Source organism: Thamnophis elegans, chromosome 8, assembly GCF_009769535.1.
Source record: "Thamnophis elegans isolate rThaEle1 chromosome 8, rThaEle1.pri, whole genome shotgun sequence".
NCBI classification, from domain to species: domain Eukaryota; kingdom Metazoa; phylum Chordata; class Lepidosauria; order Squamata; family Colubridae; genus Thamnophis; species Thamnophis elegans.
Window position 1 is genome coordinate 30,796,142 of NC_045548.1, and position 14,967 is coordinate 30,811,108.

The 14,967-nt window shown below is 39.9% G+C and overlaps 1 pseudogene; it reads left to right on the top strand.

Annotated features, from left to right (window-relative positions):
* The first annotated feature begins 80 nt into the window (after positions 1 to 80).
* On the top strand, positions 81 to 1,856 carry LOC116512433 (annotated as a pseudogene).
* Positions 1,857 to 14,967: the final 13,111 nt, after the last annotated feature.

Here is a 14,967-nt window from a genome sequence, read left to right on the forward strand (position 1 = left end):
CCCTCCACGGGGGGTGTCTCGTTTGGGGGGATCGAGTAGTGATCCCTGAAGCACTTCGGCCACAAGTTCTGTCTCTGCTCCATAAGGATCACCCAGGCATAGCGCGGATGAAGGCATTGGCCCGTAGCTATGTCTGGTGGCCCTTGCTGGACTCAGAGATAGCGGCCTATGTAGGCCGCTGCACCCCATGTCAACAGTCCAGGCACAATCCCCCCGCCGGGCCTGCTCGTGAGTGGGAGGCTCCGAGAGGCCCATGGTCGCGCCTCCACATTGATTTCGCTGGTCCCTTCCACAGCCAGAATTTCTTGATTGTGGTGGACGCCTACTCCCGCTGGGTGGAGCTGGTCCTAATGGGCTCCACCATGGCTGAGAGGACGGTCCGGGCCTTGAGAAGGCTATTCGCAACCCATGGGTTGCCGGACCTAGTAGTTTCGGACAATGGGCCCCAATTTATGTCCACCACATTTCAAGAGTTCCTGGCCGAGCAAGGGATCCGGCATGCGCCTATAGCCCCGTACCACCCGGCCAGCAATGGCCAGGCGGAGCGGGCGGTCCGCTCAGCAAAAAAGGCCCTGGGCCGCATGGACCAGGGCGACTGGCAGGCGAGAGTGGCGGCTTACCTGTTAAGCCAGCATTCCACTCCCTGCCCTACAACCAACTGAAGCCCCGCGGAGCTCTTGATGGGCTGGCGTCTGCGGACTTCCCTGGATAGGCTTCACCCGCTCTATGCAGGGGATCAGCCGAGCAACCTGGGGGTTCTCCCTCCCCGTTCGTTTAAGCTGGGGGACTCAGTCTGGGCCCGTGCCTTCTCAGGGGCTACTCAATGGGTTCCGGCCACCGTAACCGCCCTGACAGGCCCCTGTTCTTTTAGGGTCGGACTGGCTGACGGATCCCAATGGAGGCGCCACCTGGATCAATTAAGGAGGCGCCTCCCGCCACCGGCCGGCAACCCGGACTCTGCTGAAGACAACACCGCCCTTCCGGGGTTGCCGAATGAGGCCTTCGCCGAACCAGGCCTCGCCTCTCAATTGCCAGGAGCTCAAACCGAAGGATTGCATCCTCGGGCCTTCACCACACCAGGCCCGGCCTACCCGAGCGCCCCCTGCAGGGAACACCAACAGAACACTCAAGCCGCCGCAGAAAAGGCCCCACCTATTGCTCCAACCTTCCCCAGTGACTCTCCTCCCATGCCTAACACTGTTGTTATGGACGCGCCACCTCGTCCCAGCTTACCATTGTTGTTGAGCCCGCCTTCTGGGCCTTCTCGAGAGGGCATGCCTTGGAGCTACACCCCCTTCAGGGAGGAGCTACTACAAGCAGGTCCACCTCCGCCGACGACTCCTGTAGAACTGCGAAGGTCTGGGCGGGTCCGGCGCCGCCCCGCCTATTTACAGGACTACGCATGCTCCACCCGGGGAGCATGCGCGGAGCTGGGGGGAAGGGGTGTTAAATATTCATGAGCCATGTAAATTAGGCTCAGCTAGTTATTGTTCGTTCAGCACCTTCTCGGAGGCCAGCAACAGCCTGCTGCTTCCTGATTGGCCGGGACGCAGCAGGAGCTGTTGCCGGCCGAAAGTTACTTTTGATTGGACCGGGACTTGACAGCAGTTGCTGCCCAAGTCCCGGGTTCCTATTGGATGTTCTGTGAATATAAATACCTTGGCGCGCACCGCGCCCTTTTGAATCGCTGTCATCGTTGAGTGTAATAAAGAAGTTATTGTTGCTGTTACCCTGGTTGTCGCATCCCTCCTTCCAGACTTAACAAGGGTCACCCAGCTGCCAATCAAACAAAAGACTTGGGCAGGAGATCAGAGGATGGAAGACAAGATGGCTGTCTGGGAACTTTTTGGCCATAGAGAAAGACACCAAATAAACAAACAGAAAACCTAAAAGAAATCAAAGACACAAACTAAAGCATAGACTGTTCTGAGGAGAAGAGGCAACCAGTATAGAGGCAGTAGCTGAAAAAACAGAGAAAACAAAGCACTTATTTTCTTCTCTCAAATTGACATGAGGTAAACATTCTTGAAGCCATTTGCCTAATGATTGAGAGAAGTACCAAGAAGCATAATCAGGAACAAACAGGAAGAAAAGTTGTAGAAAAAGTAAAGACTATGACAAAACAAAAATAGAAAGCAGAAATTTTTTTAAAAAGAAAAAGAACAGATTGAACTATGTAAGTATTGAGGAATACTTAGGTGAGTATTCTTAGCTGAGGTGAGTGTGGCTGGCTTGGAATTTCTGTAGGGAAGGAAGCGATGGAGACTTGATACCCTCCCTGCCCCCCATTCTCTTGTAAATAGGCAAGTTGTATAAAGAAACTTTTCTCGTCAGATCACAATGTCTTTCAGAGTTGCAACTTGTTCAGATTTGTTCCTGCTAGGTGATCAGACTTACCCCAAATCACTTCTTTGTAATCTAACCTACACTGTATATCACTAAAAGAGTTTGGTCAGAGATGAAGAAGGACCCAAGCAGGGTCCATGTACCTTCAAATATGGTGGGAACATGGTGGACAGTGTCACCCTCCTCGACCTTTCAAACCTGATGATGAAATCAGACTGTTGTGGAAAAAATACCAACTTTAAATGATGAACGGAGGTATTTGGAGATAGATGCAATTAAGTATCTTTAATTGGCATGCAGAAGTACAGAGATCACTCAGTTCCTGTTACAAGAAAGCAAAAGAGCCCTGAACGTTATAGATTATACACTTCCCGAATTGTTATATTAAATGGTCAAGAAAGCAATGTAAATCATACTTCCATCTTTATAGATGGACGGTAACATCTGATAACCAAGGATGGCCTTACTATGGTCTAACGTAGTGCTTCAAAATTCTACATTTCTGTAAGGTCCTTATAGAACATTTCTACAAATGCTAGCAACTTGTAACATAAACAGTAGCCTTAGTATACCCATGTAGCATCACCTTTCAAACTAAGGAAGATGCAATGTGGTTTCTGTTATCTATATTTTTCCTGTTCGGGGTCATCAGGCTGTATTAGTTCTACTCTGTGTGCTATAAATTTCAGAACCATTAAAAAGGGTAGAATATTATTTTCCTCCCAACAAAGTTGTATAGCACTTTGAAGATTAATGCAGGTATTGTAGCATAAGCTTTCAGGGATCAGAGGTGATACTGTCAAATTACATAATCTACAATATAAATTAATCCCAAAGATGCTTTTCAAAAGGCAACTGGACTTTCTTGTTTTTTTCTTTGAAAACATTTTGCTTCTCATCCAAGAAGAATATGTTTGGGTATCTTCTCCTTTTCTTATCCTGAGAGTTCAAATATGGAATGATATAATGTATACCGCATACTATATACTGTGTGTGTGTAATGTGAGTGCGTATGTGCGCATGCACTGTGTTTCTTTAGCTTCTTGTGTAAATGCAGCAAAATAAAGCTTGCTCACAAGTGAACAGGGTTGGAATTTGTGCGCTTCTCTTTTTTTATGTTTGAGCCCCATAGTGAATTTAAAGATATGTCATAAATGACACTCCTAAAGTTAGAAAATACCACTCCTATCAGAGACATGGCTTTTGCTTCATTGACACGCTGCAGGCAATAAAATGTTGCAAACTTTACTTACAACTGTGGTTTAAGCTAAGAAGTTATTCTTCATAACTATAAATATGCCTGAATGGAGAGTTTAGAGAATGACCTTCCCTCTAGTATGACAAGTAACATTTGCTGCTATAGATTCTTATTGAAGCCCTTAACATTTTTTATAGCAGAACTAAGTAAGTATTCAGGTGTTAATGTGCCTGCCTGGTTTTCCTCATCTATTTTTATTTTTATTTCACTTGTTCCTCATAATTCTTCATTGTTTCTTCTTTGCTCCTGTATTTTCCTTTTAGTTTACATTACATACAAATACAGAGCACAAAGAAAAATTGGCAAAAAGAGATGTTAAATGTGAGAATAGAATTACTGAGAGTTAGGCAGCTTATTCAAGTAATATGTATTATTATTACTATTGTTGTTGTTGTTATTATTATGAACTTTTATTCATTAAACATGACACTCAGTCAACTGAACATTTAAAGATGTATCACAAATATTATTGACTGGCACTGATGGTTGATACGTGTTGCTGCCAGCATCCTAGGTATCGACCAAGTATCTTCTTAAAATGTATGTTGTTCCAAGTGGTGCAGTTTTTTGCAGTTCCGCTAGTGTTATTGCAGGAAGCTGCAATTCCTTGATATATTTTATAAAATTCTTGGACATGGTTATTTTCAAGTCAAATTTTCCACTTTGGTGTCCCAGTAGGTTTTCTTTTTTGGCATTTTATAACCCAGTTCTGCAGTTATAACAGTGGCTGTGCTATACATTAGTTGGTTGGTTTCATATAGTTTGCTGGACGGGATGAAAGTTAAAATGTTGTTCATGACAGTTAGTAGATCTTTCACTTGTTTGCTATGCACTTTGTGAATGGCAGACAGTCTTTTTCTTTCTACCATATTTTTCAGAGTATAAGACGCACCTTTTTCCTCAAAAAAGAGGCTGAAAATCTGGGTGCGTCTTATACATTGAATACAGCATTTTTTTGCTTCCTGAAGCCCCGCCCTCTTCACCAAAATGGCCGTGCATACCCTTATGGAGGCTTTCAGAGAGCTCCTGGGGGCTGGGGAAATGAGCAAAATATGGACATTTTTTGCCCCCCAGTCCCCAGAAGCACTCTATAAGCTTCCATAAGGCTATGCATACAATTTATAAAACAAAAAATGGGCCCATTTTTGTGAAAAATGGGCCATCTTTTGCTTTTTTTGCCCCCCCTCCCAGGAGCACTCTGCAAGCTCCCCCAAGGCTATTCATCCCATTTTTTTAAAAAATGGGCCATTTTCATGAAAAACGGGCCATCTTTTGCTCGTTTTAGGGGGGCCCATTCCCCAGGAGCACTCTGCAAGCCCCCCCCCAAGGCTATTCATGCCTTCTTTTGAAAAAAATAGGCCAATTTTTGCGAAAAATGGGCCGTTTTTGGGAGGTTTGCAGAGTGCAAAAACTTTTTTTCCCTTTTGGAAATCTCTTTAACTGTTTGATGAGAATTACATTGATCAAGTGCTGTGCCAGCAGAAACAAAGTCTTAGGTGCTGCAGATTGTCAGCGATTTCCTTCTCCAGCACATGGATAAATACACCTGGAAACATCTACCTACCTACCTACTCTATCTCTCTCCCTCCCTACCTACTGTATTTCCCCCCCCTCTCTCTCTCCCCCTCTACATGAAGCCACTGGGTGAGATCATTCGACGGCACGGGATAAAATACCATCAATACGCGGATGATACTCAGCTGTATCTGTCCGCCCCGTGCCAACTCAGTGAAGCGGTCGACGTGATGTGCCAGTGCCTGGAGGCTGTCAGAGTCTGGATGGGGGTTAACAAGCTTGTGCTCAATCCAGACAAGACCGAGTGGCTTTTGTGTTTCCCTCCCAAAAATTTGGTTAGTATTCCATCACTCAGGCTGGGGGGTGAAATTCTACGCCCCTCAGACAGGGCTCGCAACTTGGGAGTCCTCCTGGACCCACAGCTGACTTTAGAACATCATTTGTCGGCTGTGACCAGGGGGGCATTTGCCCAGGTTCGCCTGGTGCACCAGTTGCGTCCCTACCTGAACCGGGAGGCACTCGCAACAGTCACTCACGCCCTCGTGACCTCAAGACTGGACTACTGCAATGCGCTCTACATGGGGCAGCCCTTGAAGAGCATTCGGAGACTTCAACTTGTCCAGAATGCAGCCGCGCGAGCGATTGTGGGTGTACCTCGATACACCCACGTTACACCTATCCTCTGTGAGTTGCACTGGCTTCCAATCGGTCTCCGGATACGCTTCAAGGTGCTAGTTATTACTTATAAAGCCCTTCATGGTATTGGACCTGGGTACTTGAGAGACCGCCTGCTGCCAATTACCTCCCAAAGACCCATTAGATCGCACAGGGTCGGCCTCCTCCGGGTTCCATCCACCAGCCAATGCCATCTGGCTACGACCCGGGGGAGGGCCTTCTCTGTTGCAGCTCCGGCCCTCTGGAACGAACTCCCTGTGGAAGTTAGGACCCTCACCTCTCTCCTGGCTTTCCAAAAAGCCGTTAAGACCTGGCTGTGTTGGCAGGCCTGGGGTTGATGAGCTCCCTTCCCCTCTCGACAGGTGTGGTTGTTGGTCATTTTAAACATTTATTTTGTATTTTCATGTTCCCCTTCCCGTTGGAGTTGTTCGCCGCCCTGAGTCCCTTTCAGGGAATAAGGCGGCATATAAATAAAATGAAACTTCAAACTTCAACTCTACCTACCTACCTACCTATCTACCTACCTACCTACCTACCAGGGACGTGCAGTCGGGGAGACAGAGCCTCACCACTGTCATCATGAAAAGAAAAAAAATGTGAAAGGAAAAAGACAAAAGCTGAGGTCAGATTGAGCTAGTTGCTGCCAGAGTCACCATGGATGACTCTGCTTAACTGTTTAAAAAAGCCTCTAAAAAAGTGTCCCCAAAGGAGGCGGCAGGAGAATGACGTGCCTCATCTAGTCTGGCGTTTTATGATCACTCGAGCAGAGTTAAGCAAGGGTTAAAAGCCGAAAAATCCCTGACGTAGATGAGGCACATCATTCTCTTGCCTCCTCCTATAGAGGATGCTTTTTTAGAGGCTTTTTTAAACAGTTAAGCAGAGTCATCCATGGTAACTCTGGCAGCAACTAGGTCAGCCTGACCTCAGCTCTCGCCTTTTTCGTTTTACATTTTTTTTTCTTTTCATGATGGCAGGCAAGAGCAGAGTTGAAATCCTCTGAAACAGCTGGGAAAGGTACGTGTGGGTCGGACAGAGGGGGAGGAATTCAAACTTCATCCTCATGATGCAACTTTGTGTGTGTGTGTGTGTGTGTGTGTGTGTGTGTGTTTGAGAGAGGGGGAGGGAGCATATTGAGACAGTTCTTTAGTTTATGCACTATGTAACACTCTAATACTATGCCTTTGGGTCCTCTGAAATTTTAATTATCCAATCATAATCAAAAACAATGTTTTCAGTAGAATGAATTTCCTCTTCTACTTACACCTGCAAGACAAAATGCTGCTAGTGGTATTGCTAACATGGGCTGAGGAAGAAAACCTAAATTTTCTGAATCCTGGTACAACTTTCTGTGTGTGTGTGTTTGGGGGGAGGGAGGGAGAGAGGAAAGAAGGAGGGGAAGGGAGAAGAAAAAGAAAGAAGGAAACTTATTTAGCAAAGGAGAAAAACAAATGCTGTCATTTTAAATCGTAACTGAGCATGCCTGGTGGTGGAATTCTGGGAGTTGAAGTCCACAAGTCTAAAAAATTCTGCCTCACCAGCCATAAACCTCACCGGACGTCACTGCTACCTACTGTCTCTCTCTCCCTACCTATCTACTGTATTTCTCTCTCTCTCTTTCTCTTTCTCGCTCTCCCCCCACCTTTATCTACCTACCTACCTAACTACTCTCTCTCTCTCTCTCCCTACTTACCTACTGTATTTCTCTCTCTTTCTCTCCCTCTCTATCCCTCTATATACCTACCTACTTTTTTTTTAAAAATTGCCTCTTCAAAACCTTGATGTGTCTTATACTCCGGTGTGTCTTATACTCCGAAAAATACGGTATGTTTTCTTTGATGTGGCTTTCAATCTTTTCTTTCAGCATTTTTGCTAGATCACTTCGTTCTACACTTTCAAGGTTGCACAGGAAGATCTTCATCATGTATGTTTGTTTCTTCTGCTGGCTGGTCAGTTTGTTCAGGTGTTTGAAAAGTTTCTTCAACTTGTTCATCATTACTTCTTGTTTTCTTTTTAGCCAATGTTTCTAGATGTTGCATTTCTGCATATGTGAAAATTTTATTACAGATGATGAAACGTCTTTGATCTATTAATCTTTGTTCAGTTACATCATTTTCCAGGTGTTTTTCTTCCACGCTTGCATGATTCTTTTTTTGAAATACTTTGGCTGTTGATGATTTCTTCATTTTCTTTGGCTGTCCAAGTTTTGCGCTTTTATTCCAGTTGCTTTGCAGTTGCATATTCTGATTCCCTAGCAGTAACAACTGAGCCTTGTAGCCCATCTTATTGACCCAGGTGTGACCAATCCGGTGTGGAATTTTGTTGATTTCTTCTCATCATTGGTGATGGCAGGTGCTTGGGTTGGTTCACAATTGCTAAGCCACCACCAATCTGAAGACGGTAATCCCATAAATACATCATCATCAACATCATCATCATCAACATCATTATCATTATTTAAACATGAAACTCAGTCAACTTAACATTCAAAAATGTATCACAAATACTATTGACTGGTGCTAATGGTTGATACAGGTTGCTGCCAACATCCTAGGTATTAACCAAGATACTGTTGGTGCTGCTGCTTATTATTATTATTATTATTATTATTATTATTATTATTATTAGTTGTTGTTGTTGTTGTTGTTGTTGTTATTACAACAATATGAAATCCCAGCTGCCAATTGTTTAGCTGGTATTGGCATCATATTCATTGAGTTTTCCCCAAGAATCTAGGATGTTGCAATGTATTGGTGTAATATATATGTGGATCCGAGCAATGTGGTCTTTTGTAATTGGCTAGAGGAAATTTTGTCACTGATCATATTTTCTAAGTGCCATCCAAGATTTGTTGGCATAGCACTCAGTATATGTAAACTACTAGGCTAGTTTAGGGCATAATCTTTCAACTTTGATTTTAATCTCTTGATACTTGTGATTATGAATGTCTAATTCTTTGTTTTGTTTTCTACTTACTTCTGTTAATGGCGTATCAATTATGCAGACTTCCTTCTCTTCAACCACAGTTTTAAAAAACCCACCTCAATGAGAATTTTGCTTGGAAAAGGATCACTTTCAGTGTTTGGCTGATGCCAAGGGCTCACAGGTACATTCCTTGAGGAAAACCACTTCCCTATTTTCAACTTTCCTTGTTTTTATATATAACTTTTATTGTTTTATCAATGTATAAAATACAAAGAAAAAATAAAAATAGGAAATAAAGAAAAAAAGAAAAGGGGAAGAAAATATGATCTATAAGAGAAGAAAGAAAAAGATGTTGACTTCCAACTCTTTTTAGTACATTAGAATATAACATTACAATCTCAACTTTTTACTTTTATACATTAGTATATAACTAGCCATATCTATAACAATCCTATTTTGAACTTCCCTTCTATAAACATCTTAGCTTTAAGATTCCATTGTCCCTTGAATGAACTACAGTGTGATTTTGAAATACTATTCTTGTAGAAGCCCATTAGATGTTTTTGTACTAGTGTACACAGAAAAAAAATCCAAATAATTTCCCCTTTCCAGTTATCTTTTTTGAACTTTTCATGTTTTACCGTTTGAATTCCTGCTAAGGTAGCGACATACAATTGGCAATTTGCTCAGCTACCAAAACTAAATACAGCCAGATCTTGTTATATTTGGATGGGAGACCATAAGAAAATCTTAGCATTGTTGGCAAGGTAGTTGAAAAAACATTTTGGAAGAAGACAATGGACAGAGGCAATGGGAAAAGTCAAAATGATATTGTTGTCAAGAGAACTAGGAACTGAGCTAAAATAAACTTTGAGGGTTTTGCTGTTATTGTTTATTATTATTGATGACATTGCTGTTGGAAAATATTGCTCAAAAAGGAGCAAAAGCAGAAAAAAAGTGAAATGCTTATATATAAAGACTGATATTTTTAAAGTGGAATCCATGTGATTAAAAGACCCTGGATCTGTCAAACTTGATTCATTCCATTTTTGAAAAAGAATATAAAGCAGAGATCATGATTTATGAACAGAACATCTGAAGAACAGCTTTTCCCCATATTATCATGCTATGCTTTGTACTCCATCACCAAAAGAAATAGGATTGGTAGACATTACAAGAAAGTACCTGTTTGACATCATCTTATCCATAGAACTCCCCCATAAGCAAAGTCAAAATGAGACCTTAGCTGTAATTTTGTAAATTGTTAAGATACGCTTGATCCACTAGGTTATTAATTTGCACCAATTTATGTGTTTGTGATATTTTCATGTCTTATTCTAATTTTTAGTTAACTTTCTAATTCTACTAAATTAGTAATTAGTATTATTCTAAACTGCCCCAGAAATTTATTTTAGGGCTAATATCTAGTATATTTTATAATTATTTCAATACCATTTGAGCATAATGCCATGACCCTTGAGACAGTATCTCAAAGACCGTAGAATATGTGTTCCTGCCATCAATGTCAGCTCTTTTTTATTTGGTAAAAAATCTCAGAATGGGACAGCTCCAGAGGAACTGACAGGAGACCAGACTATGATCATCAAAGAATCTGTTGTACACAAAGCACCTTGCCTGCCTCCATATTCCCAAACAAATCAGAGACTAAATAGGTGGAATATGCATGCTCCTTTTCATACTGTATAACGCTATAAGAGATTTTGCCTATATACTTAAGTCTCTCTCTGAATGAAATAGAACTTTAGAATATGACTTTATTCTCATCTGGAAATAAAATAGATTATAATGGCAGGGCTAAGTCTGTGGATGAATTACTGGAGTTTTCACATTTCCTTTCCTAAATTTTGTCTGGATTTATACATCCTCACTCCACCATTTGCCTTGGTACAAGGCTTAGTACTTACTGTTGCCACCAAATATTTTCTAAGCGATTACCACTGTTTGTGCTCTCCCTTAATTCAAGTATGTGAATTAAACTATGTTCCTTACTGTCACATAAAAGGAAAACATGAAATAAAGACAAAGAAATAATATTTATAACCACTGCCTAGTCTACTGAGCACGCGAGCAAGGAAACCAGCCTGCCACCTCTTTTGGAAAATAGACCAATCTCACCAAAGTATGAATAGGCTCAAAATGTTTTTTTTTTTTAAAAAAAAAAGGTCAAACATTCTAAGCCTTTTTTAATAGTTGAAGTGGCAAAGAAAGATAAAAATATAGGACTGCTAAAATTAGTGATAGCATTTTAAAATAGAAATTATGCAAGAACAACTTTCTGCCTGACCATAACATGCCCCTGATCAGCTTTAAATTTAGAGGTAACTCTGAGGTAAAAAGTTTCCAAATTGAACAAAGGTTTACCCTTTACCAAAGGTCTACATTTTCAGAAAATACAATCATGAGAGAAAGAACAAGAAATCACTAACTAGCAAGTGCAAAAAATACATGTGCTATGGTTCTTAGCTTTCTCTATGAAACCAACAATCCTTGCAACAAATCTTACCTCTATATCAGTCTGTTCCAATTTAAATCTGAAATTGAAAAGGAACTTTGTATCCTTGTTTCTCTTCACCCTTTATTACATTCGTACATTCTTACTTTTTTCTCCCCCAACTTTCACTTTTTTAAATATTTATTTTGTTTTATCAACCAGAGTAAAGTACAAAACAAAAAACAGGAAAACATACGTCCAAAACTAACAACAAATAAGGGGGGGGGTGTAAATGTGTGGGTAGAAAAAAGGGGAGAAAATGACACAAATGTCAAATAATGTTCAATTCCTTTTCAAAGATACACCTTTTTTCCCTTCTAGGACAAAGGGAGTGGATTGGGTATTCTCTCTAACCTTTTAGTATGAGATTTTCAACTATGCCAGAATGAATGTTAAACCTGTCTGAAATAAGAAGTTACGAAGGGGCTATTCTCCCACCAGTTATGGTCTTTGAAAGAGAAAACAACTCACTATTAGCATAATTCTCACTTTACATTTATATTTGATTGTGACTATTTACCTCTATGCAAAATAGAGGTAGTCCTTGACTTATGACTGATCACTTACTGATGATTTGTTATGACTGACCATCTGCTGATACTTACAACTGGGATTTGATGTTCCAATTATTAGGCCTCGCTCTGTGTTATATTTCCAGCTATTTGCAATGTCCTGCAGTCATGTGATCATGTTTTACAATGGTATTGCTTAACATTGTCATTTATTTCCTGTTTTGGCAAAACCGGCTCATAGTGACCCATTGGTTTGCTTAATGACCACATGTTTGCTTAACTGCTACAAAAAAGCTTATAAAAGTGGGTCAGTCATGTGACAAACCCAATTTACAAACCTCACAACCTATGATTTTAATAAGCAGGCTCAATTATGATCACAACTGGAGGACTACATGTAAGCAATGATATCATTGCTTACATGTAGTCCTCCAGTTATGATCCTAATTTAGCCTGCTTATTACAATCATAGGTTGTGAGGTGTGTAAACTCTGTCATAGTTTGTTTTGAATTATGAGATGTAAGGGGGGGAGGGGAGCGGGTGTTGTATGTTTAAAATTGTATTTGTATTTGTATGTTTCACTCATTAAAAAATGTATAACTAATAAAGATTACTTTAAAAAAAATTATGAGATGTAAGCATTAAGGGTCTATCAGCTTTCCAAAGATCAAATACCAGTATCCAAGATCAATTGTTTTCTTTTTACCCAGCCACACCTTTCAAATATAAATTCTATAGCCAAGATATTCATATTTAGTTACTGCTGTGTTATATGAACAAAAATTGCTATGTGGAAATAGAAATATTTTTCTGTTTTATGCATAAAAATTAGACTCTTTCCTGGTTTTTGAAGATAAATATAGTTATAAGTAATAAATGCTCCATGAATGTATAGTATTATGCCACAATGGATCAGAACTGGTATATGAGAGAACCATGGATAAATGTCACATTGTATTTTCCAGGATATCTCAAAAATCTAATCCCCCCCCAGTCAGAAATTATATTGCCTTCTTCATTTTACTTCTGTAACCCCATGACGGTTTAATTGGCAGTTACCTTACACTGTGATCTCCTAGCTTTTCAAAAATCCTTTTCTTTTCTGAGAACAGTTTTTTGAAGGAAAAATGAACATTTTCTCAAGGGAATTAATTATTACCTTGACTTGTCTAGTCATATATTTCATATGAACCTTTTGAAATTGCTAAACACATGACAGACATACTATGCAGTTCTCAAAATCACATCATATTGTTGAGTTTTAAAACTGTGTCTAACCTCAGTTGGTCATGTGTGGGGACAATCAGTTCAGACTCTAGCTTTCCTGCTTCTTGTGCTGAATGACAACATTCAAACTTAAGCAATGCTAGCACTGTACACATGGGCACCAGCCTATTTATACTGCAAGCCTATTGTGTTTTCCTGATAATTATCTTGTGAGGAAGGGGTAAATGTATAAGGTTAAGTAGTTGTCAAATGAATGGAGGGGATTCATTGTCATTTAAACATTACTTCTGCAGAAAAAAGCTCATAATGACTTTCTTTTGTTCTCTCTTGCTTACAGAAAGCATTTTAAAAATTCCATCACCTGCATCATTTATCTTTGCTTGGGAACTACAGCAGACATAATGTGTCACTATATATTATCATGGTGTCAGAATCAGATAGCTTGAATTGGCAGAAGTGCTGAGGATTGTTGTAAGATGCATGCCCATTAGATTTTTCTCACTTAAGGAAAACACTCCTATGGGCAGAATTGTCACATCACTAAGATGTGTAGATATTCTACTCACGAGTGAGGGTGATTGACTCAAAGTTTTTTGGTGTACCTGTTTTTAAGGAGGACAGTATGATCTTCCTGTATCCTAATCCTCATTTACTTGTTGTCTAAAGCAAAATGGGGTACAGAGACTAAATAATACTTCTTTGTGTAATATAATCACCAGACAGTTGAAAAAGTTTTTAAAAATAGCTTTTTGATTTCATTAAATGCTATTAAAATAATCAGAGAATGAAATATTTATATTAATGAAAATTTATTAAACAACTCAACATTTAAACAATATGGACACTAGTGGGATCAGCAAATAGAGTAGGAATTTCACCCTTGAGGGGAAAAATAACAGAAATAGGTTTTAATAATTCTGGGTTTTGGAAATAGCTTACCATTTCTTGTTGAGAAAAATACAACAGCTGCATTTTACAAGTTGTTGGTGTTCTTCCGAGGTTTGATGTTTCAAAGGTAAAAAATGAAATGTTGACTCTAACCTTGTAAGTAGACAACTTTTCTATTAGGAAATAAAAAATGAAAATGTCAGAGACTTGTGTCATAACACAGCTTGATCATGCCAATAAAAATTTAAAAGAGTCACCCGTTTTGTGAGATAGTGGTTATATACATTTGAAAAATAAATACATACATGTACAAACAGAGAAATATAGTGGCCACGATAAATGCACTTCTTATTTTCTACTTTTCCAGATGTTTTGAACAGTGACTTCATCAAAACGATCCCCAACCATTGGCCATGTTTGTTAAGAATACTGGGAATTAAAGTTCATCTATTTCTGGAAGACCACAGGTTACCACCTTCACTTACTTAGAAGTCATTTCCACACTAGTGATTTATAGTGCTTTCTGGTCATCCAATCATCTTTGTACCACAATAACTGTAAGGCAGGCTTTATAACACTTCAACCATAACTGTATGATGCTATGGAGATTTTACAAATAATTAGCGCAGAAATTACTAATCATTCTCTTTCTACATTCAATCTGTCATAAGGTAAGTGTGAGACAAGAGACTGGGGAAAAGAAAAAAATTGGCAGGTTCCAGATGCAGTTTATAGATTCAAAAATAGTAAATTCTACTCTAAACTCTGAACATATGTGCTGAGCATCACATATAACTTATATTGGTTATATCTTGTAACAACCCAACCATACTGTTTTGCATAAAAATTTCAGATGCTAATTTATAACTTTGTACACACATTACTGTAATTTAACAGAAATACAAGCCAACCTAGGAAAAATATAACCATGAAGTTTGTGCATCTGCTTAGCTTGCTATTCAAGTTCTAAATATTTATGTATTCATTAGATTTATATCTTACTTTTTCTGCAGTAGCAAAAGGCAATACACATAGTACTTCCTCACTCTTTTCCCCGACAAGAACCAACTCCTGTAAGGACTAAAAGATAGTGACTTGCCAAAATCAACCA